This window comes from Lithobates pipiens, unplaced genomic scaffold, assembly GCF_037356315.1.
Source record: "Lithobates pipiens isolate NorthernLeopardFrog02 unplaced genomic scaffold, aLitPip1_a1.2 Scaffold_59, whole genome shotgun sequence".
Classification (NCBI taxonomy): Eukaryota; Metazoa; Chordata; class Amphibia; order Anura; family Ranidae; genus Lithobates; species Lithobates pipiens.
In genome coordinates, this window is record NW_027507880.1 from 2,224,739 (window position 1) to 2,246,961 (window position 22,223).

Below are 22,223 nucleotides of genomic sequence, written 5' to 3' on the forward strand. Positions count from 1 at the left end.
ATGGTTGCTGGAACCGATCAAACCTTGGGGCTGAGGACTAAAAAATTGTCTGATCCTTCTGTGACTGACCGAAGCCTCAGCAACACGTTGTCCCAGACCAGGAATTTGTAACCTCCCAGGCTCTGGAAAAGTGTTGCACAAACCTTTCTGCAAGGCCTCCTGGAGATGTTTCATCATCTGCTCCCTCTGCAAAGGCAAGATAAGGTCCACAACCTTACCATCGTAACATGGATCAAGGAGGGTTGCCAGCCAGTAATGATCCCTCTCCTTGATAACACGAATACAAGGATCCTTCCGCAAGATTTGCAGGATCAGGGAGGCCAGGCAGCGTAGGTTTGCTGAGGCATTTGGTCCAGAGTCCTCTGGGTCACTAAGGATGACATGATCTGCAGCCACCTCCTCCCAGCCACGTACAAGTCCATGGGTTTCTTGGGACTGTAAATGATCCCTTGAAGACTGCTGCTGATGCTGAGTGCTAGGCTCCACCTCCATGCTGACACAATCACCCTCCTCCTTCTCCTCATCATCTTCCTGTGTGATTGGCGGGCCAGCAGGAACACTGTCTGGATAAAGGGGGCCTTGAGAGGTAAGGAAGTCCTCCTCTCCCTCCCCCTGTTCTGCCTCAAGTGGCCTGTCCATTATTCCATGAAGCGTGTGCTCCAACAGGTGAAAAAGACATTGTCACTGATGCATGCACTGTCACTGCTCACAACCCTCGTGGCCTCCTCAAATGGTGACAGGACAGTGTATGCATCCCTGATCATAGCCCACTGGTGTGGGGAAAAAAAACAAGCTCCCTTGACCCTGTCCTGTTGCCATAGTCGCACAGGTACTCACTGATGGCCCTCTGCTGCGTGTGCAGCCGCTGCAGCATGGCCAACGTTGAGTTCCACCTCCTGGGCATTTCACAGATTAGGTGGTTCTTGGGCAGGTTAAATTCCTTTTGGAGGTTAGCCAGCTGAGCACTGGCATTATATGACCGGCGAAAATGCACACAGACTTTCCTGGCCTGCCTCAGGACATCCTGTAAGCCAGAGTACCTGCCCAAGAGCCACTGCACCACCAGGTTAAGGATGTGAGACAAACAGGGAACATGTGTGAAGTGTCCCTGTCGGAGGGCAGAGAGGAGGTTGGTGCCATTGTCGCAAACCACCATTCCTGGCTTAAGCTGGCATGGCGTCAACCACCACTGAGCCTGCCCCTGCAGAGCTGACAGAATCTCTGCCCCAGTGTGGCTCCTGTCCCCCAAGCACACTAGCTCAAGCACTGCATGGCATCTTTTTGCCTGCGTACTTGCGTAGCCCCTTGAAAGCCTACAGAGCACCGCTGGTTCTGAGGACAAATCAGCACAGAAAGAGGCCATGGAGGAAGAAGAAGAGGAAGGGCTGGAGAAGAGAGGTGTGTCAGAATCATCACTAGTAGCATTTTGGAGGCGTGGTGGTGGAACAACCTCCAACACTACTGCACCCTGTCCTGCATCCTTCCCAGCTGCCAGCAAAGTCACCCAGTGGGCCGTGAAAGATAGGTAACGTCCCTGTCCATGCCTGCTGGACCATGAGTCAGGGGTAATATGCACCTTACCACTGACCGCCCTGTCCAACGAGGCCAAGACATTGCCTTCCATATGTCGGTAGAGAGCCGGAATCGCCTTCCGTGGCATTTGGGAATCTGCCACTAAGGAACCGCACATTCCACAAACTCACGGAAAGGGGCAGATTCTACCAACTGAAAAGGCAGCAGTTGAAGTGCTAGCAATTTAGCCAAGCTAGCATTCAACCGCTGGGCATGTGGATGGCTAAGAGCAAACTTCTTTCGGCGGTTCAACAGCTGGGGCAGGGAAATTTGCCTGGTACAATCAGGGAACTCCACGCTAAATAAAAAAATGGCACAAGGTTCACCCCAAAAATGAATACCGAGCATGCAACCTGGCAGGCCACAGAAAAAGAGGGGGCAAGAGCGTGCCCCCCTCCTGAACCGTACCAGGCCACATGCCCTCAACATTGGGAGGGTGCTCTCGGGGTAGCCAAGGGCCTCATCGACACAACCCTTGCCCAGTGGCTGTGGGGGTCTGCGGGAGGGGGGCTTATTGGAATCTGGAAGCCCCCTTTAACAAGGGGACCCCAAGATTCAGGCCCCTCCCCCTGTTTGAAATGGTAACAGGTACATTGCACCCCTACCATTTCACAAAGAAAGTGTAAAATATTTTTAAAAAAAACAGACACCATTGCGATAAGTCCTTTATTAAAAATAAAAAAAGAAAAAAAAGATTCCAGCGGTGGTAATCCACTCTTGGTATACTGCGATGGGTGATCTCTTCTCCGGGGTTCAGCGATGGATGATCTCTCCTCTCCAGGTTCAGGGTCCAACGATGATGTCCAGAGCAGCGCATCCTGTCTCCACCGGAGACACCGCAGGAATCCCGGCAGCCTGACAGGTCTATTAGCTGAGGACAGGGCCACCCTTCACGTGACCCCCTCCCCCTCTGATGCAAGGGGAAACCTGGGCTTCCCCAGTGACGTGTGGGTGACCTCGCCCCCTCTGATGTAATACAGGTTTCCGTTGCGTCAGAGGGATAATGGGGTCATGTGACGGGTGGCTCCGTCCTCAGCTCAGAGACCTGTCAGGCTGCCGGGATTCCCGTGGTGTCTCCGGTGGAGACAGGATGCGCTGCGCTGGACATCATTGTTGGACCCTGGACCTGGAGAGGATAGATCATCCATCACTGGACCCCAGAGAGATGATCACCCATTGTAGGATACCGAGAGTGGATTACAACTGCTGGAATATTTTTTTTTATTTTTTAATAAAGGACTTATCCCAACGGTGTCTGTTTTTTTTTTACAATTCTTTACACTTTCTTTGTGAAATGGTAGGGGTAGAATGTACCCCTTACCATTTCAAACATGGGGGGGTGGGATCTGGGGGTCCCCATGTTAAAGGGGGCTTCCGGATTCCGATAAGCCCCCCATCCGCAGACCCCCACAAATGACACTTTCTGCAGGGAGAGTTCTAAGCACGGGAAACGTGCAACCCCTTTACAGGTATACTATACACACCCCCTAGGTATGAAATTTAAAGGAATATTACACTTTTATTGTTGCATTTAAGCATTTTATAAAATCACTGCTCCCGAAAAAACAACCGTTTTTAAAAAAAAAAATTGCATTGATACATGTCCCCTGGGGCAGGACCCAGGTCCCCAACAGTTTTTATGACAATACCATGCATATAATCCTTTAAAATTAGCACTTTAGATTTCTCCCATAGACATTTACACGGTGTTCCGTGGCTTTTCGAATTTGCCACGAACACCCCAAATTGTTCGGTGTTCGGCGAACAGGCAATGCTTGAGTCAAACATGAGTTTGACTCGAACTCGAAGCTCATCCCTATTGTGATCAGCATGAAGAATGCCCTTTTACACTGAGCCGCTCGTTTGTTCGCGGTAAAAAATTGCTTGTTTTAGTGGTGCTTTACCGCTGTTTAAATGGGGCTGTTACGCTGCTTTTTCCTGTGTTGCGGTATTTCCGAAATGCTTTTCACGCATTATGGAAGCACTGCCCATTCATTGCAGTTTCAAAGATGCTGCGTGAAGAACTTTTTCTAATGTCCCGCAAGCGCACCGCCCAGGTGTGAAAGCACCTGTTGCAATGGATGGGAGGTAGTTTTCAAGCACTTTACAGGTGCTATTTCCAGCACTAAAATGCCTGAAAACTGCTTCAGTGTGAAAGGGGTCTTTCGGGTGATCAGTGGGAAAAATGCTCCTTACAATAGTCATCAGTGGGAAGAATGCTCCTTACCAGTGGTGGCTGGTGAAGTTTTAGTATGGGGGGCGCCAGACCCCGTCCTTTTGACCCTTCCTACTTCTCATAAGCCCCACCCCTTAGAGAATCCACCAACTCTGTCCCCTGTATTCCAGTTGCTTCCACCAATAGTGTTAGGAGTATACAGCTCAGCCTCACAGATCAGGGTACACAGCTCAGCCTCACAGATCAGGGTATACAGCTCAGCCTCACAGATCAGGGTATACAGCTCAGCCTCACAGATCAGGGTATACAGCTCAGCCTCACAGATCAGGGTATACAGCTCAGCCTCATAGATCAGGGTATACAGCTCAGCCTCACAGATCAGGGTATACAGCTCAGCCTCACAGATCAGGGTATATAGCTCCCCCATCAGTATATTTCCCCTGGAAAAACCACACCATCAGCACAGCCCCCCCAGGAGAAACTCCCCCCAACATCAGCACAGACCCCCAGGGCAAACCCCCCCAACATCAGCACAGACCCCCCCAGGACCAATCACCCCTCCACCATCATATAAATATAATTCAAATAGTACCTGAAAGTGTAATTCTATTCACCGACTTGCACGTAGAAATCTGAATCAGGTGTAGTGCAAAAGCTCCAACATGCTTCTATATATACTGATAAGATGCTGGCCTACATGCATAATCTAAATTAACAACATACTAGAAATATGTAAATCAGTATTTCTAAAGAAATTTTATTAATTCACCTGAATGATATTTACTGTAGACTAACTGTGTAATAAAGATCACACCCTTCTCCTGAAAAATGTTTGAGTACAATGAAAGTGAACATTTTTCTGCTCCTTACATTGATTTATGACATTTATATAGTAAGTCTAGTAAATAGTTTCATAGTTAGGTTGAATAAAGACACCAGTCCATCCAGTTCAACCTGAGTGAGTGTCTACAATTGTCCCTTTCCCTGTACATTGCTACACCCACATCCCTATCCTCAAGGAGCCCACAATCCAAGGTCCCTATTCATATACTAGGGCCAATTATTATTTTTTTTTTGGACAGAAGCCAATTAACCTACCTGCATGTCTTTGGATTGTGGGAGGAAACCGGAGTAAACCCACGCAGGCACAGGGAGAACATGCAAACTCCAGGCAGGTAGTGTCGTGGTTGGAATTTGAACCAGTGACCTTCTTACTGCTAGGTGAGAATGCTAACCACTACACCACTGTGCCGCCCATCAGCAAATCTGAAACTGGGTGGACACAGGATACATTATATATATATATATGTAGCACTGACCCCCGAAGGAGTTGCTGGTTTTTGTTGGGCCTGTACTCTGATTTTACATCCCCAGTAACTTGGCTCCATCCCCTTGACACAGCTGTGGTACCGTATGGTGTGAAAATAATAACAGAGGATGACCCTGCATATACAATACAACAACAATGTACCTTTACCTTTACCTGTACCTGGGTATCCAGTCTACTACTTTGCCTGTGGGAGAAGGTACAATGCTTCACACTAATTGTAGTTTACCAGAATGTAATTTTACTGGAACTAGTAGAAAAGCAATAATTACATTAACTGCACTGTCACACAAACGTAGTGCCGCAGCACAGTAGATATTCACAACTGTTTTTTTTACATGTAAAGAATGCTTAGATGCACAAACGTCTCCAAGTGGGACCTATGCCCAGAGGGACAATGCCTTACTCTGGGCACCTTTCCCACTCCCAGCACGCCGTATTAAACACAAAATTTTAAAACCAGCAACACAGTACAACACACTAGCTAGGGAGCTCCCCCTTACTTTATAAGACAGTTCTTTCTATTTGAAATGAATGCAAGGCCTTGCAATGAAGATGTAGTCTTTATTCTTTATTCTTTTGCTAGCTATTGTGTTGAAATAATTGTAATCAAAAAGGGGTTTGGTAAACAAGAACAGTGCAGAATAAGTATTGAAATGGTTATGGTAATGTGGCACACTTATAACTACCTCCGGTATAGTTGTCTTTGATCCACCAGTATCAGCTCTCAGTGAAGTATAGGCTTGAGGTCTGGTATGGATTTTAAGGTGAATCCTGCATCAAATAAAAAAAGAAATTGATGTGGGGGTCCCCTTAAATATCCATACCAGATCCTTTATCCGAGCACGCAACCTGGCAGGCCACAGGAAAAGAGGGGGGGGGGACAAGAGAGCGCCCCCCCTCCTGAACCATACCAGGCCACATGCCCTCAACATTGGGAGGATGCTTTGGGGGTCTGTGACCCCTCAAAGCACCATGTCCCCATGTTGATGGGGACAAGGGCCTCATCCCCACAACCCTGGTCGGTGGTTGTGGGGGTCTGCGGGCGGGGGGGCTTATCAGAATCTGGAAGCCCCCTTTAACAAGGGGACCCCCAGATCTCGGCCCCCCCTGTTTGAAATGGTAAGGGGGTACAAAAGTACCCTGACCATGTCACAAAGAAAGTGTAAAAAATGGTTAAAAAAGACAAACGCACTTTTGAAAAATTCCTTTATTAAAAATAAAAAAATAAAAAAAAGATTCCAGCGGTGCTAATCCACTCTTGCTATCCAGCGATGGATGATCATCTCTCTGGGGTACACGCGGTCGGAGATTCCGTCGGAATGTTTCCTATCGGACTGTATGTGATTTGCATCGGACTGTTTCCGTCAGAATATCTGTCGGACCAACTTTTCCAACTTGCCGGAAATATTTTCCGACAAAATGCTCCGATGGGACATACTCCGATCATGTGTATCCTACTCCGATGGACAAAGTGCCACACATGCTCAGATCAAATTCCTAGACCAAAGCTATTGGCTACTAGCCTGAATGTAATCCTGTTGTAACGAAATAACATCATCACGTTATGTACAATCGGATTTTCAGACAACTTAATCCGACCGTGTGTATGCAACATTACTTCCGGACCTGGTCCAGAATTAATCCGTCGGAATAACTCCAACGGATTTGGTTGTTGGAATCTCCGACCGTATATACAAGGGCTAAGTGATATGCACTTCAATCTCTGCACTTCAGCGATTGCACAAAGCAAACAAATGTAGCAAACTGCACTGAAAAGCACCTAACAGACCGCAGGTGACCCTGTCTCTCCTTCTACTCTGTAACATGTGCTCTCTACCACTGCTTCTGACACTCCCTCCTCAAACTCTTTTACCTTCACCCCTCTTCTCCACCCCCCTGCATATACATATCACCCTGCCTTCTGCCCTCTCCCTACTATTGCTCCTGCCAACTCTTGCTCATTCTACATCCATATACTGATAAAACCTCCAGTACTCTGAGACATGCCCCTTCATATAAATCACATTCCCACATTACCTCCCTCACCCTCCTGCTTCTCCTAACCTCTGGTGACATATCCCCAAACCCAGAGCCACCATCATATGTCTTTGCCCAATGCTCCCATCCCCCTACACCCTCTGACAGCAGCCACAACATAACTTGGTCTCTATTCCTCTTCTTTCCAAAACCAGCCCCCTCTTTTCCTGTGCCCTTTGGAATGCACGCTCTGTCTGTAACAAACTCACCGCCATCCACAACATCTTTATCACAAATTCCTTTAACCTACTTGCCATTACTGAAACCTGGCTTCATGAATCAGATACTACTTCTGCTTCTCTCTTCCATGGTGGCCTTCTCTGAACTCACTCCCCCAGACTAAGTGGACGGAAGGGAGGTGGAGTGGGAATCCTTCTAGCCCCATGTAGCACCTATCAGGTACTTCACCCACCCTCCTTCTCTGACATTCTCCTCTCTTGAGACGAATTGCATTTGTTTATTCTCTCCTATTTCTCTAACAATTGCTGTCATCTACCGGCCCCCTGGACCAGTATCAGCCTTCCTTGATGACTTGACTCTGCCTGGCTACCCTACTTTCTCTCTTCTGAAATCCCTACAATTATTCCCAGTGACTTCAGCATCCCCGTTAACACTAACCCTACTATTACTTCTAAACTTCTCAGTCTAACCTCATCGATTGACCTGAAGCAATGGATACAGGCTCCTATTCACTCTAATAGCAACACCCTTGACCTTGTCTTCTCCTATCTGTGCACTCTGTGCAAACTTTCCAACAATCCTCTCCCACTCTCTGATCACCACCTTATTAGTTTTGCTCTCTCCCTGTCTTCCACCTCCTCTCCCTCCAACTGCCTAACAGCTACACGTAGAAACCTTCACCACCTCAAACCTTCTCTTATCTACTCTGCTACTGATCTATGAAAAAATCTCACCCCTGTCCTGCCCCAACCTAACCACTTTCATCTACAACAGCTCACTGTCTTCCTCCCTAGACAAGCTTGCCCCCTCACTACATGCAGAATTAGACCCCGACTGCTACAACCCTGGCAAACAGATGACACCAGAAGTCTCAGAAAACGTAGCTGGGTTACCCCCCCCCAGGTCCATATCAGACCCTTATCCGAGCAGGCAACCCGGCCGGTCAGGAAATGGGATAAGCGAGCATCCTCTGGGACTGTGACATCAACATCATAATGGGCTGGGACATCATCCGGCGTTGTCCCTATATAAGTCACCGCACGCCGCGTGCCTGTCATTGTGGCCAGAGACAGCGACGAGGCAACAGCTCAAGAAGAGAAGAACAGAAGAACAGAAGAAGAGAAGAACAGAAGGCGGGGGTGATAGAAGACCGGGCCACCGCTTGTAAAAGAGCTAGAAGAAGGCGCGAAGGCCCGGCAAGAAAAACCGAAGAGGGGGACAAGACCCCCGAAGAGGGGGACAAGATCCCTGAAATTGGAAGAAGAGGGCGGCGACAAAGAAGAAAGCCGGGCTCCTCCACTAGTAAGAGAGCTAGCAAAAGAGCAGAAGATAGCGGAGGAGTCCGGCGAGAAGACCCCCAAAGACGGAAGAAGACCCCCGGAGCTGTGCAATAAACTATTTTAACCCTTGTGTGTTGTGTTTTTTTTACATTTTTTTCACAGGTGAATGGGTAGGGGTACATTGTACCCCATACTCATTCACATAGGGTGGGGTGCTGGGATCCGGGGGCCCCCTTATTAAAGGGGGCTCAAGGATTCAGATAAGCCCTTGTCCTCATCAACATGGGGACAAGGTGCTTTGGGGTGGGGGGGCGCGTGGCTCAGGGGGGGGGGGGGGGCGCTCGCTCCTCCCCACCCCCTTTCCTGACCGGCTGGATTGCGTGCTCGGATAAGGGTCTGATATGGACCTAGGGGGTCCATATCAGACCCTTAGCCGAGCACGCAACCCAGTTAAAGGGGAAGCCCCCCTGATATGGACCTAGGGGGTCTTCCCCTTTAACTCCATACCAGGTGACTGGGCCAGCGGCACTTCCTTCATTGGTTCCCGGCTGCCTGGAGCCGCGCTCAAAATGAACGGACTTTTCTCTGTGCGCGGGAAAGTCCGTTCATTTCAAAAGTATAGCGGACTAGCACACACACGGCCGTATTGTCCGACGGACATACTTTGGTGCAAAACTACTTTCTTAGTCCACCGGACTTTTGGGTAAAAAAGTCCGCCGGAGCCCACACACGGGGGGATTTGACTTGAGTCCGCCGGACTTTTCCACCGGATTGTTTGATTGTGTGTACGCAGCATAAGTTTTAGGAAGACTTCACACAATATAAATTTGCCCTCCTAAAATACTATTCCTGCCTTCGCACTGCCAAACAGACCTTCTTTATCACACTTATTAACACCTTCTCATCCACTCCACATCAACTCTTCTCTACCTTCAAAACTCTACTCTGTCCTCCACTGCCTCCACCCACCAACTCACTCACTGCTCAATCACTTCAAAACTAAGATTGATACAATTCATGAGGAGATCTCCAATGCGCAAAAACCTCCCCCATGCAACAACCCATGTCCACAGATACAATCATTAATTCCCTCGTTCAACCCTGCTACTATTAATGAGGTTGCTAAACTTTTATCTAACACTCATCTAACCACCTGCCCCCTGGATCCTACTCCCTCGCAAATGCTACGCTCACCCTCTGACTCAATTCTATACTCTCTAACTCACATTTTCAACCTCTCCCTCTCTTGTGGCATCTTCCCAAACTCTCTAAAGCATGCGCTAGTCTCCACCATACTTAAAAAGCCCTCACTGGACCCCACCAATCTTAACAAATTACGTCCGATCTCCTTATTCGCCTTCTCCTCCAAACTTCTTGAAAGACTGGTCTGCAACTCATTAATCTGAACATGAATAAACTTCTTGATCTCCTTCAGTCTAGATTTCGCCCTCAATACTCCACAGAAACTGCTCTCCTTAAACTCTCAAATGACCTACTAATGGCTAAAAGCAGTGGACACTATTCTGTACTACTTATCCTGGATCTCTCTGCTGTCTTTGACACAGTGGACCACCCCCTCCTTAACAAACTCTACTCCTTTGGTCTCCGTGACTGTACTCTTCGCTGGTTCTCATCCTACCTATCCCACCGCTCCTCCAGTGTCACCTACAACTCTACTTCCTCCTCTCCTCTTCCTTTCTCCGTTGGGGTCCCCCCCAGGTTCTGTTCTTGGACCTCTCCTTTTCTCAATATACACCACCTCCTTGCATCAGTTGATTGCCTCCCACGGCTTTAAATATCATCTCTACGCTGATGACACCCAAATCTATCTCTCCACCCCAGCTCTCTCCATCTCCGTCTCCTCACGCATTACCAACTTACTAGCAGACATATCAGCCTAGATGTCACATCACTTCCTCAAACTCAACCTATCCAAAACCGAGCTCATGATATTTCCTCCCTCAGGTGCTGCTTCCCTTGATTTCTCTGTCAATACCAACGGCTCAACTATCAACCTATCCCCCCCCCCCCCCCCACACACGCCAAGGTCCTAGGTGTAATCCTGGACTCCAAACAAACCTTTCCACCCCACATCCTATTGCTATCTAAAATTTGTGGCCTCAACCACCAAGATACGCCCCTTCCTAACCAATGTCACTGCAAAGCTTTGAATCCAACTGTACATTTATCTTCTCAATCAGCACATCACCCACACTTATTACCTCTTGTATCTTTTGACCTTCCCTCTTAAGCCGCGTACACACGGGCGGACTGTCTGGCCAACTTAGTCCGTCGAAACACATTTCAGCGGACAGTCCGCTCGTGTGTGGGCTTCAGCGGACTTTTTCAGCGTGCAGTCTGGCGGACTAAGTATTTCGGAATTTCCGTAATATTGTCCGTCGTACTTTGGTTTCAGCGGACAATCCGCTCATGAGTAGGCTAGTTCGACGGACTAAGTATGGCGCATGCTCAGAAAGGATTTACACGGCGAAAGGTTGCATTGCTGTGTATTGGACTTCCTATTTCTAGTCCCGTCGTACGTGCTGTACACGTCATCGTGCAAACTTTCGACGGACTGTTTGTGCATCCGTGTGTGGTCAAGTCCGTTCATTCGAAAGTAGGACGGACCGTCCGTCGGATTGTCTGACGGACTAAGTTGGCCATACAGTCCGCCCGTGTGTACGCGGCTTTAGATTGTAAGCTCTAAGGAGCAGGGCCCTCTGATTCCTACTGTATTAAAGTGTATTGTATTTATACTGTCTACCATCAAGTTGTAAAGCACTACGTAAACTGTTGGCACTATATAAATCCTGTATAATAATAATATGTGAAATGACCAATAGGAGATACATTTTTAGTCCAGTAGCTAAACCGTTTAACCACTTAACCCCCTGGAAGAATTGGCTGCCCAATGACCGGGCCATTTTTTGCGATTTGGCACTGTGCCAATTTAACTGACAATTGCGCGGTCGTGCCACAGTGTACCCAAACAAAATTGATGTACTTTTTTTCCCACAAATAGAGCTTTCTTTTGGTGGTATTTGATTGTCTCTGAGATTTTTATAATTTGTGCTGTAAACAAAAAAGTGCGACAATTCTGAAAAAAACATAATATTTTGTACTTTTTGCTATAATAAATATCCAAATTTTTTTTTTTTAAAGTGATTTTTTTCCTTCATTTAGGCCAATATGTATTCTTCTACATGTTTTTGGTAATAAAAATCTCAATAACCGTATATTGATTGGTTTGCGCAAATGGTATAGCGTCTACAAAATAGGGGATAGATTTATAGCATTATTATTATTATTTTAACTAGTAAAAGCGGCGATCTGCAATTTGTATCGGGACTGCAACATTATGGCGGACACATCGGACTCTTTTGACACATTTTTGGCACTATTTATACAGCGATCAGTGCTATAAAAATGCACTGATTACTGTAAAAATTTCACTGGCAGGGAAGGGGTTAACACTAGTGGACCATCAAGCTGTGTTCCTTAGTGTGTTTCTAACTGTAGTGGGAGGGGACTGAACTAGAGGAAATTAGAGATCTTGGTTCCTAGCTATTAGGAACTCATAATGTCTTTCCTCACGGAACAGAACAGGGACGTGTGTGTTTACACACACACACATGTCCCTGTTCTGCTTCTCGTGCCCGCGACTGCTTGCAGGCGGTGGTGATCGTGACCAGCGGTCATGAGCATCGGCACCCCCGCGATGCAGCTTGCTATCCCGCTTAAAGGGACTGATGTACAGCTACAACGGTTTGCGGGATTGTGCCGACCTGCTGCCGTATAACGAGCAAGTGTTTTTTTAAAGCCCCATTCCTTGCTAAAATTATAATTTCTCCTTTTCATCTTCCAGGACAGCCTCTGAGACATAGGGCTCCTCCTCCCTCTTCAGTTATTGTGTTTCCTGCCGGACAGGAAGGAGTACGCTAAGGAACCAAGGGAGCTCCATGTCTCTGGCTTATGGAGAGCTTATGGAGAGCCCCTGGCATTGACTCTCCTCTGCCTGGGTATCCCTCTGTCCTGAGTGCAATGCTAGCCCCACTGCTGCCATTAGTTCAGAGAGAGCAGGACCCCAGGTGACTACTGCCATATCCCCCTACAGCACAGTACCGCCACTTGTGGTATCTCAGGTTATTCCTGGGCCAGCTGATGAGAGACGCTTGCCATGCCGGTGACCTATGTGGCTCTTCCGGTCTCAGCGTGCGGCGTAGGGGTGGGGCTTGTGTGTTCCAACAGGCGGAAGTGACGCAAGGTACTTCCGATGAAACCGTGTCATCAGGGGGCACCGTGAGACATGGTTCCAGTCTCTGAGGTACAGCAGTGGATACATAGGCACCCGGAGCAGTGTACAAGGCTCGGCAAGGCTGCGCAAAACACCAGGGAACATGGAGAAAGCTGCACAAGCGATAGACTCTGGTTCTTTAGGCTCTGGCACCTCCCAGGTAAGCAAAGAAAAGCGTGGATTCGTCAATGTCCTTCCCAACTCAGTAACCAGGCACTTTTTTGGATGCCACTTGCCGTCCCTCCTCCAAAGAGTCCTCCCCCGGTCACTTCCATGAGCTGTGGCGTCTCTCCAAGCTGAGAGCACACCGGGACACCTTGAATCCTCCCTCAATTACTGCGCCTCGGACCAGCCGGTTCCAAGACTCGGGAACAGACAGATCCCTGCCCCAGACCAGGCAGGTCTACTAGGGGCCTCTAACAGGAACATGTTGTGGGATGTCGAACACCCCATGACCGGGACCCCTCACGGGGCTACCCGGTCCTGGAACCAGAACAGACCACACGGGCCTCACGAACTCCTCTCCTCAACACGTGACCCACACCTCTTAAGTACCCCTTCCCAGGCCCCCACTGATTGGCTCCGAGAAGGCCGATACGCAAACATCCAACCAGGCCTGGTTCTGGCCTGTCATGTGCGCGTCACCGCTCACATGACCAGGCAGAATTTCCAAACACAGCCTGGCCAGACTAATGGTAAGGCCAACCTGTAATTAACTCCCAAAACCCCTACTGTTCTGAGGCAAAACTAGATTTACATGCGTATGACATTTTGCCAAAATGTCAACCGCTACACCTAATAACCCCAAATTTTCATTGGGACAGAAAGTGAGGGTAAATCTTCTAAACAGGGGCACAGGCAGAAAAAACGTATTTTACAGGATTGAGAATCCTTCCCTATGTTATCCAAAAAGCTTTTTTTTTTTGGCTGGAGCTATACAAAATGTACCTTTTCCAAATTACAGATTCAACTTAAGAACAAACCTACAGTCCCTTTAATGTTTGGACCACCTGTATACTGCTGTTCAGAGTATATAGGGCCTGGGGGCCCGATGCCTTTCCTTTTTTTAATTTGGGTGCGGGGTTCCCCTTAATATCCATACAAGACCCAAGGAGCCTGGTAATGGGCTGGGGGGTTACCCATGCCGTTTTTCTCAATAATTTTCATCCATATTGCCAGGACCTGACATTACGTTACAACCGCAAGCAGTTTTAAATTACTTTCATTCCTTTAGAAATGTCATTTTGTGCAGGGACTGTTCTAAACACGGGAAACAATGCTCCACTTTTATGAATATTTCACTTTTATTTTTTCACTTTAAGCATTATTAAAAGAACTGCTCCCTAAAAACAACCATTTTTAAAACTTTTTTTATTATTGATACATGTCCCCTGGGGCAGGACCCGGGTCCCGAAACACTTTTTAGGACAAGAACTTGCATATTAGCCTTTAAAATGTGCACTTTTGATTTTTCACGTTTGGTTCCCATAGACTTTAACGGTGTTCAAATGTTCATGCAAACTTTCGGTCTGTTCACCGCATGTTCAGCCGCAAACTGAACCGGGGGGGGGGGGGTGTTCGGCTCATCCCAATTCAAGATGATACCATCCATAGAATTCCTACACCTTCTGTGAGTTAAGTTCAGTTACTATAGGAGACAGCTTATTCTACAAATACAGATGTGCTGGTTCAGCTTAAAGGCTCTTTTCCTGTACTGATGTCTACCTTATCTCACCATTAGGGATGAGCTTCGTGTTCGAGTCGAAGCAGTGGGTGTTCTGTGTACCTTCAACACAGTACACACCGATCGTTTTTGGCTGATTTCCTATCTTGCTGTTGTGTAGTGGTTATTGTCTGTGCCCTGACCGCAGTATACACCACTATATTCACCTCACCTATATAGCTAGTGATCTATCTTTAATAATAGAGCTTGCAGTCAGTAGTGTTAGGAGATAGTGCGTGCTGTCTGCGTGCTCTGTACCCAGTACATACCACTATAATCCACCTACATAGCTGTTCTCTATTTGAGCCCAATTGCCATCTGCAGGAGTTAGTGGAAGTTGTGTGTGCCTCCAGCACAGCACAGTATACATCTGTATATACCCCTTTATCTCTGCTGTTTTCTGGTTATTGTCTGCGTGCCCTGACCATGATATTCACCTCACCTTTTATAGCTAGTGATCCATCTTTAATAATAGAGCTTGCAGTCAGTAGTGTTAGGAGATAGTGCGTGCTGTTTGCGTGCTCTGTACCCAGTACATACCGCTATAATCCACCTACATAGCTGTTCTCTATTTGAGCCCAATTGCCATCTGCAGGAGTTATTGGAAGTTGTGTGTGCCTCCAGCACAGCACAGTATACATCTGTATATACCCCTTTATCTCTGCTGTTCTATAAAAAAGGCATCTTGCAGGAGTTAGTGGGTGTTGTGTGCCTCCAGCACAATATAAACTACCCAACTACTGTTTTACCCAACTCCCTTCAGGCCATTACCATGTCTGGAAGGCCAGCAAGGAGAGGCAGACAGGCGCGAGCCGATAAAAGAGGGCAAGCAGGCTCTGTGTCTAGAGACAACAGTGCTGGTCGTGGACGCGGTGCATTGTCATCAGCACGTGGCCATGGGACATGCTTGTCCTTCTTTTCTGCAGCTGGACATGTTGAACCGCAACATGCCAACGACTTGGTAGAGTGGATGACCAAGCCCTCTTCATCCTCCTCATCCTCTCTCACCCAGTCTCAGGGTAGTAGCAAAGCAGCTGCCAACGCATCGTCTTCCCTCCTCTCAATGTCATCATCAGTGACTCCTTCCCTAGACCCACCACGTCCTCCTGAGGAGTCTCCTGAACTCTTTGAGCACAGTGTTGGGTACATGCTCCAGGAGGATGCCCAGTGTTTGGTGGGCTCTGATGATGACACTCAGCTAGAGGAAGGTAGTAGCGTGAGCGCAGAGAGAGGGGATGCTCAAGAAGGACAGCAATCTGGCAGTCATGTTCCACAAGCTGCAGCATACTGCTAGGTTTGCTACAGCGATGAAGAGGGAGGGGATGATGAGGGCACTGACTCCACGTGGGTGCCTGGAAGGAGGGAGGAGGAGGAGGAGGAGGCACATGTCCAACGAGGCAGGATGCCAGCTTAGGGGCAGCACACCGACTGAATCACACCGCAGAGCTCCGCCTGCGCAGAGCGCTTCCTCTGCGCGTTATTCTAAAAGTTCTTTGGTGTGGGCCTTTTTTGAGACGAGTGCATCAGATCGCACCGCTGCTATTTGCAACATATGTCTCAAGCGTATCTCACGTGGCCAAAACATCAGCTGCTTGGGCACCACATGCTTGACCAGACATATGTTGACCTGCCATGCAGCTCGTTGGCAAGCGTATCTCAATGACCCACACCAAAGAACAAAGCGGACCTCTCCTTGCTCCTCATCAGCTGGCATCTCCAACCCCACTAGACCTTCAGTCCTCTCTGAAACCTGCTCTGAGAGGAATGAAGGTGTAGAATTAGGTGTGTCACAGCCAAGTGCTTCCGGGAACTCTGCTAGTGGTACACCCACGTCCGATTATAGCAGGCAAATGTCCCTGCCCCAGCTGCTGGACCGGCGGAAGAAGTTTACTCCCAGCCATCCACATGCCCAGCGGTTGAATGCTAGCTTGGCTAAATTGCTAGCACTTCAACTGCTGCCTTTTCAGTTGGTAGACTCGGCCCCCTTCCGTGAGTTTGTACAATGTGCGGTTCCTCAGTGGCAGGTCCCCAAACGCCACTTTTTCTCACGGAAGGCGATTCCGGCTCTCTACCGGCATGTGGAAGGCAATGTCCTTGCCTCGCTGGACAGGGTGGTCAGCGGTAAGGTGCATATTACCGCTGACTCATGGTCCAGCAGGCATGGACAGGGACGTTACCTGTCTTTCACGGCCCATTGGGTCACTCTTCTGGCTGCTGGGAAGGATGCAGGACAAGGTGCAGTAGTGTTGGAGGTTGTTCCGCCACCACGCCTCCAAAATGCTACTATTGGTTGTGACACACCTCTCTCCTCCACCCCCTCCTCTTCTTCTTCCTCCATGGCCTCTTCCAGTGCTCTGTCCTCAGAACCAGCGGTGCTCCATAGGCGTTCCAGGGGCTACGCAAGTACGCAGGCAAAACGATGCCATGCCGTGCTTGCGCTGGTTTGTTTGGGGGACAGGAGCCACACTGGGGCGGATGTTTTGTCAGCTCTGCAGGGGCAGGCCGAGAGGTGGTTGCGCCACGCCAGCTTAAGCCAGGAATGGTGGTTTGCGACAATTGCACCAACCTCCTCTCCGCCCTCCGACAGGGACAACTGACCCATGTGCCCTGTGTAGCTCACGTCCTTAACCTGGTGGTGCAGCGGTTCTTGGGCAGGTACCCCGGCTTATATAATGTCCAGAAGCAGGCCAGGAAAGTCTGTGTGCATTTCCGCCGATCATTTAATGCCTGTGCTCGGCTGGCTGAGCTCCAAAAGGAGTTGAACCTGCCCAAGAACTGCCTTATATGTGACATGCCCACCAGATGGATCTCAACATTGGCCATGCTGCAGCGGCTGCACACGCAGCAGAGGGCCATCAATGAGTACCTGTGCGACTACGGCACCAGGACAGGGTCAGGGGAGCTTGGTTTTTTCTCACCACGCCAGTGGGGCATGATCAGGGATGCATGCACTGTCCTGTCACCGTTTGAGGAGGCCACAAGGATGGTGAGCAGTGACAGTGCATGCATCAGTGACACTGTACCTCTTGTCCACCTCTTGGAGCATACGCTGCGTGGAATAATGGACAGGGCACTTGAGGCAGAACAGAGGCAGGAAGAGGAGGACTTCCTTGCCTCTCAAGGCCCCCTTTATCCAGACAGTGTTCCTGCTGTGCCACCCATCACACAGGAAGAGGATGAGGAGGAGGAATGAGGAGGAGGATGATTGTGTCAGCATGGAGGTGGAGGCTGGCACTCAGCATCAGCATCAGCAGCAGCAGCAGCAGCAGCAGTCTTATAGGGATGATTTACAGTCCCAAGAAACACGTGGACTTGTACGTGGCTGGGAGGAGGTAGCTGCGGATCATGTTGTCCTTAGTGACCCAGAGGACTCCGGACCGAATGCCTCAGCTAACCTACGCTGCATGGCCTCCCTGATCCTGCAAAGCCTGCGGAAGGATCCTCGTATTCTTCAGATCAAGGAGAGGGACCATTACTGGCTGGCCACTCTCCTTGATCCACGGTACAAGGGTAAGGTTGCCGACCTTATCTTGCCATCGCAGAGGGAGCAGAGGATGAGACATCTCCGGGAGGCCTTGCAGAAAGCTCTGTGCAACGCGTTCCCAGAGACTGGGAGGTTACAAACTCCTGGTCCTGGACAACGTGTTGCTGAGGCATCGGTCAGAAGGAGCGGTGGAGAAGGTGGCCGTCTGACTGATGCTTTCAGACTATTTTTTAGTCCGCAGCCCCAAGGTATGATTGGTTCCAGCACCCATCGCCAGCGTCTAATTTACATGGTGTAGGAATACCTAGGGGCAAGGTCAGACTTGGACACCTTTCCCACCGAAAATCCTCTGGCTTACTGGGTCTTGAGGATGGATCACTGGCCAGAGCTTGCACAGTATGCAATTGAGCTACTGGCCTGTCCTGCATCCAGCGTTCTTTCGGAACGCACCTTCAGTGCTGCTGGTGGCTTTGTTACCGACCACATCCCTTCAAGACTGCCTATGCTGATGCTGAGTGACTGTCCTGTTATGTTGATTGTCTATCCTCTTCCTCCTCCGCTGATATGTTGGAAGAACATTTTTGGTTCTGGGTGATGCCAGCAGCCCAATTTTTCTGCCCCTGTTTAACAGGGGCGTTTAAGTACAATTTTCGATGCAATGCTCTGCAGCAGGGCTAATTCCTGCAATAAAACTAGAGTATATGGCAGAGGTTGCAGTGTGGGGGCACCAGCACCAGTGCCTAAGGCCCAATTTTTCTACCCCTGTTTAACAGGGGCGTTTAAGTACAATTTTTGATGCAATGCTTTGCAGCAGGGCTAATTCCAGCAAAAAAACTAGAGTATATGGAAGAGGTTGCAGTGTGGTGGCACCAGCAGCAGTGCCTAAGGCCAAATTTTTCTGCCCCTGTTTAACAGGGACATGTAATTACAATTCTTGATATAATATTTCACAGGAGGGCCCCTTCCTGTGCCCACCCAGAGTAACGGTGAGGACTTATAGTGTTGTGGCACCAGCACCACAACCACCAAAGGTCAATTTTTCTACCACTGTTCAACAATGGCATGTAATTACAATTCTTGATATAATCGTTCACAGCAGGGCGCTCCAGCGCCCACCAAGAGTCACTTTGAGGGCTTACAATGTTGTGGCAAAACCAACACCTTGTTCCGTCATTTCTGCAGAGCATATAGGGCAGGCCCCTACTTTCAAACATCCAACTTACAAACATCAGACAGCAGCAAGTGAGATGAAAAAAGATGGACGAGAAAACAAATTATACAGGGGTGATAACCATTCCCTATGTTTTCCAAAAAGCTTAAAAATAGTTTTTTTGACTGGAGCTACACTTTAAAAATGTACCAGTTGAAAATTACAAACAGATTCAACTTAACACAACAAACCTACACAGTCCCTGTCTTGTTTGCACCGCCTGTATACTGCTGTTCTGAGTATATAGGGCCTGGGGGCCACACGCATTTCCTTTTTTTAATATGGGTACAGGGTTCCCCTTAATATGCGTACAAGATCCAAATAGGCTGGTAATGGGCAGGGAGGGCTACCCATGCCATTTTTCTCAATGATTTTAAACCATATTGCAGGAACCAGATATAACATTAAAACCGCAAGCAGTTTTAAATGGTGTTATTTCCGTTTAATGTCATTTTGTGCAGGGACTGTTCTAAACACGGGAAACACGTGGCACTTCACAGGCATACTACAGACACCCCCCAGGCACCATATTTAAAGGAATATTTCACTTTTTTTTTCACTTTAATCGTCATTAAAATCAGTGCTCCCGCCAAAACGGCCGTTTTTAAAACTTTTTTTTGCATTGACCCATGTCCCCTGAGGCAGGAGTCAGGTCCCCAAACCCTTTTTAGGACAATATCTTGCATATTAGCCGTTAAAATTAGCACTTTCCATTTCGAACGTTCGAGTCCCATAGACTTCAATGGGGTTCTAACGTTTGTAACGAACGTGGGGTCCGTTCGAAAGTTCTGGTGCGAACCGAACCGGGGGGTGTTCGGCTCATCCCTACTCACTATTTTTTGTCTACTAATTATTACTGTTTTTGACTAAGGGGGTCCTGTACCCTATCCCCTCTCTCACACATTTTTCTCCCACATTTTTCCTGTTATGAGAAATAAACTTCTCTCTGTTCAAGCATAAATGTGACTGGCGTCCAATTTCTATCTTGTACATCACCCACTATGCTTAGTGACCTTAACCCTGAGAAAGTATGTCAGCCCTCCCTGCCTTCATCACTAGGTCCCTGGAAATGTGGGCTAGGTGCTACATAATGATATCCTGTTCATAAGGGAAGTACACAGGGAAAGCTTGGAAGATTTCAAAAGGAATATGGACACAAATAACAAGAATATAAAACTCTCCTGGAAACAACATATGGAAAAGATTGAGTTATTTCAAACCCTCTGAATGTGGCTAGAGAACATTCCAAATTGACAGTTTATTCAGTTCCTCGGAAATTGTATAGAAGATCAAACATACCTAGTGCAGGCACGCATGATGAGTGATAGATTTATCAGTAAATCATTGATAGAAAGTTACTTGTAAAAACTAGATAGAGCATTTATTTCTGAACAGGTTGAGAAAGTAAGAATTATGGAGAGAAAGGAACTTTTAGTTGATTCAGTGAAGAATGGCTCTAATAGGAAGGATTTTGAAACAAAAAATGTATAAAAAAAAAAAATGGTACAAGAAAGATTTAATTTAAGGAAAGATCAACATTTGGTCACTATCCTACCATAATACCCTAACTTTATATATAGTAAGACACCAACACTGAAAGATAAAAGAGAGGAAAGTGTAATAGATCCTCCTAAACAACTTACCTTTCGGTTCCCCAGACAGTAAGGCTTCTACGCATGTGGAAAGTCTTACGCATGCAAGGAGGTCAGGGGCAGCATTGCAAGAAGAAAAGTTTACAGCAACAGCTACAGGGAAACACTATGTTTTGAAGGATTTTTCATCATGTTCAACAGAAGTAGTGGTTTATATTTTAGAATGCCCGTGTGGGCTACAATATGTGCGCCAAACTTCTAAACAGTTATATGGAAGAATAAAAGACCACATTTCCAATATTAAGAATGGTTTCACAAGGCATTGTGTTTCCAAACATTGGATATTTCCCATGAAATCTGAATATGCTAGAAGTGTAATGCTGACTGATGTGCTCATATTTGGCTTTTACATAGCACTGCAGGGACATAAAGAGTGGCATTGCCATATCATTACCCCTATATCATTCACACACAATGCATTGAATGAATGAATGAAATACTTATATAGCGCACAATGCGAACTGAATCGCCTCTAGGCATCTGATTACATAAAACAAATCATAATAAAGCCCCAAGTGGTCTGTAATTTTGGAGAGTAGAGAACGTATGTAAACACCAAAGAGGTGGGAACTGAATTCAGAAATTGAGTCAAAGAGCATCATGGTGGATTTTTGATTCAAAGATTCTTTGTAGAAAAACACCTTTTACGTTCATCTAAAAGGAGGTTCTATGGGGATCTGCATCAGTGCATTTTATTGTGTCATTAAAGTGGTTGTAAACCCTTACAAACCACTTTGACCTACAGGTAAGCCTAGATTAAGGTTTACCTGTAGGTCCAAGAAATATCTCCTAAACCTATACGGTTTAGGAGATATTTAGAAAAAGACAAGCACCGATGTCTATGGTCCGAGAGTGATGTCATCGCGGCTCCGGTGAATCACAGCGCCAGAGCAGCGAGACCTGGAAGTCACTCTAGGATACATGGCAGCGGCGAAGATGAAGACAGAGGACCGCTTTGGGGGTTTCGTTCTCAGGTGAGTTATTCAGAATGAGCTAGTATGCTATGCATACTAGCTCATTATGCCTTTGCCTTGCAGGTTGCATTTTTTTTTATTGCCTTTACTTCCTCTTTAAGTGTCCTATAGATTTTTAGAGTTATGAAAATGCATAGTCATGTTTTTAGATTGTTTTTGGATTTACATTTTAACCATTTTGTATATGTTTTTACATATACAGTATTTTTTTATATACAGTTCTGAATTTTTGTTAAATTATCTATGTTAGGAATAAAAGTATGTTTTTTTTACGGTGTTAGGGGAATAATAGTAATGCACCAATGTATAAA

The 22,223-nt window shown here is 47.4% G+C and overlaps 2 protein-coding genes across 2 annotated transcripts in view; both read right to left on the reverse strand.

Moving 5' to 3' along the window:
- LOC143958154 (uncharacterized) overlaps positions 1-4,380 on the reverse strand; it is a 46,945-nt gene extending 42,565 nt beyond the window's left edge. The window contains exon 1 of the mRNA XM_077467613.1: positions 4,341-4,380. The gene's annotated coding sequence lies outside the window, so the exon portion shown is untranslated. The remainder of the gene's footprint in view (positions 1-4,340) is intronic.
- Positions 1-22,223, reverse strand: part of LOC143958174 (pulmonary surfactant-associated protein D-like) — a 605,930-nt gene that overhangs the window by 60,577 nt on the left and 523,130 nt on the right. The window lies entirely within an intron of this gene.